Source organism: Mandrillus leucophaeus, unplaced genomic scaffold (genome assembly GCF_000951045.1).
Source record: "Mandrillus leucophaeus isolate KB7577 unplaced genomic scaffold, Mleu.le_1.0 Scaffold133, whole genome shotgun sequence".
Taxonomy (NCBI): domain Eukaryota; kingdom Metazoa; phylum Chordata; class Mammalia; order Primates; family Cercopithecidae; genus Mandrillus; species Mandrillus leucophaeus.
In genome coordinates, this window is record NW_012101288.1 from 2,659,871 (window position 1) to 2,662,918 (window position 3,048).

Sequence of the window (3,048 nt, forward strand, 5' to 3'; positions counted from 1 at the left end):
TATTACTAAAGTTTCAACTAGTAAAAAGACTTTGAAACCCCAGTCCATGACATTTATTACAAGCAACTTAAACACAAACCAAATTTTAGTACAACAGAGAAGTTGTGTATTTGGAGCTTGGTGTATGTGTCAAATCCCATGAAAACACAGTTAAAAATGGGAGCCCTAAGCCCTGAGTGAAGACCCATCCTGAAACTATATTCAACTTAATAATTTGGGGACAATATTAATATTCTAGGGATCTGTTCAACTTTGCTGCAATGGGAAAAAGAAAAAACACTTTTTTTTTTTTCCCCGAGATGGAGTCTTGCTCTTGTCACCCAGGCTGGAGTGCAATGGCCTGATCTCGGCTCCCTGCAACCTCCGCTTCCTGGGTTCAAGCGATTCTCCTACCTCAGCCTCCTGAGTAGCTGGGATTACAGGCACATGCCGCCAGGCCTGGCTAATTTTTGCATTTTTAGGAGAGACAGGGTTTCATCATGTTGGCCAGGCTGGTCTCAAACTCCTGACCTCAGGTGATCTGCCCGCCTCGGCCTCCCAAAGTGCTGGGATTACAGGCGTGAGCCACTGTGCCCGGCCAAACCTATATATTTTTTAATGAATTCAGAAAAGTAAAAATAAGTGAACACACAAACGTGTTGCTAGTGGCATCCCCCTTATCCTTCAGCACTTGATGGAAGAGAATAGCAAGACTTGCCTTCATACTCCCATGCTCTTCTATGAGTATTGTAAAACCACTGTCCAGGTCACCCTATTGTATAGTTAGAATATCATATAAACTTCTGCACTGGAAATCAGAGGTGAATATTTATTTAATTCATATATAAATTTTACATAATATTCATGGTGCTATAAATATAGGCACATTTTTTTTTAAGTCCAGATACATCCAAAAATTACCCCCTCACTGTAGCCTCCTACTGCAATCCCCTCAAGATGGAATATCTAACGCGTTTGTAAAACTGGGGCCAGAAAGGCCCTGCCCATTAATTTTAAAACTTTCTGACCATCAAAACCACTCTTTCCTGCTTCAACCAAGCAGAGACAACAAGGAACATGTGTTTTCAGGGTTTTAATTGCACTAGTTGATGAATTAAGTAAATGCCTCTGCCTGGGTAGTTTGTAATAGGTTTATGGTTTGGTTTCTCCTACTTAGTTCAAGTAAGAGAAAGACAAACCAATATCTATATTCCTATTGGCCTTCTTTAAATCCCTATGAGATGGCCTAAAAGGATGTCACCACACCAGGGAACTCAACCACATCTACTGAAAAATAGGCAGCTTCCCATAAAGTACAGATTAAAACATCATTCATTTATATTGGTTTTCATTTGGGGACAAACATTGTAAATTTAATAATTCATGGGATTGAGCACAGAGCAAATTGGACAAAAACAAATTCCTCAAAGTGACTTGGTTGATTCATTGACTGTACCCAAGCATGATCCAGACTTATGAGTTTGTTTCATACACACCAGCACACATCAGGCAAGATTAAAATCTACAGTGTAAAGTCATTGTAACTTGAATTCAAAATGAGAAAAAAATGAATATTGGAAATTGATTCATTAGAGCCTCTCTATTATGATACATTTTAACTTGGGGGGAAAAATGATTCAATACACAATTATCTTAGTCAAATTTTCTATTTCTTGCTAATAACATTTTAATTTACTCCAGAAAATGCATTAATTTTATTCAAATATATTTTCCTAAAATATAAATAATTAAATGTTTATAAATGTAGAGAATGTAGTTTCCATTGACCCCCACGCAGATATTAATCAGTCCAAAACTTAAGTGATAAGGAAATCATATTTGTAATTATGATCATTTTAATTTGTCTATAAATATATAATAGAATCTTGGCAACTTAATTATGAGCAGTTAACTCATACTTCATGTAGAACCGAGCACCTTAGATTACATATTGTTGAATTTAACTATTGGCATTAATATATGTATTTTAATATGTTATTTACAATACACAATTATTATAATTCTCTTGTATAACAACATTCCAGTGATTTTGAAAATATATAGTGAAAGTGCAATATAATTTACAAATGCATCAAAGCTTTTCTATGGTATTCAAGCTGGGATTTGACTTTTCAGCATTTGAAAATAGAAACAAACAAAAAGTCAATATCCTAAAGCTGTGTTTTCTAAAGCATTAAAAAAACAAAACCAAACCACTAGCTTCACAAGATGCTCCATTAGAAAGGAGTCCCGTAGGTAAGTGTGAGGAATGGCTCACCAGATTTCCCCTCGAAGAATCACAATGAACTTTAAAATCTTCAAGGAGGCAATTGTGAAATCTGTTTAACATTTTTCAGCTCAGTCAAGTGTATTAACAAACCCCTGCCTCCCCCCAGCAAAACACCACTCGGTCAAGCCCCTTGGAACCTAGCGTCATATGATATATTCTTTGGGGAAATGCTGATTTAAAATAAAACTTTGCAATTCAATAAACAAATATGTCTGAGTGAGTAAAATCATGTTCCTTTAACACAGTTTCACTTTTTGAAGCTCTTTGCATGGGTGTTTGTTAACGTATGATTCTTTAAAACACACAGGTCTAACAATAGATGTCTGTCTGTGTAAACTACAGGAAAAGTGTTCGAAATGTTTATAGAGATCCTAGAGCTCATTTTCAAGGTTTGAGAAAAATGACTTCAAAATCAATAGGTGTTATTTTTAGCGAATTTGATTTGAAAGATAAAAGCAAAAGCATTAAATCAGTAATGTGCTATGTCTGAAAATATTCCTGTAGAAAAATATCAGGTCATTATATTATTTCCCTGGAATTCTGAAAGGACTGCAGATACTATCAATAGATTTGATTATAGCAGTCAGTCTATATGTAAAACCCAGCATTGTCCAGAATTAAATGAGGCTGCTCTATTACTTGCTTGGAAATGCATGCATACAAGCACAGGCAAAAACAAGGGTCAGTAAGTTGCTTACTATTTCCACTGAAAACCATGAAATAGGGATAATTAGTTAACTCCAACAATGTGAGTTGTTTTATATGTGTATCAGATGACA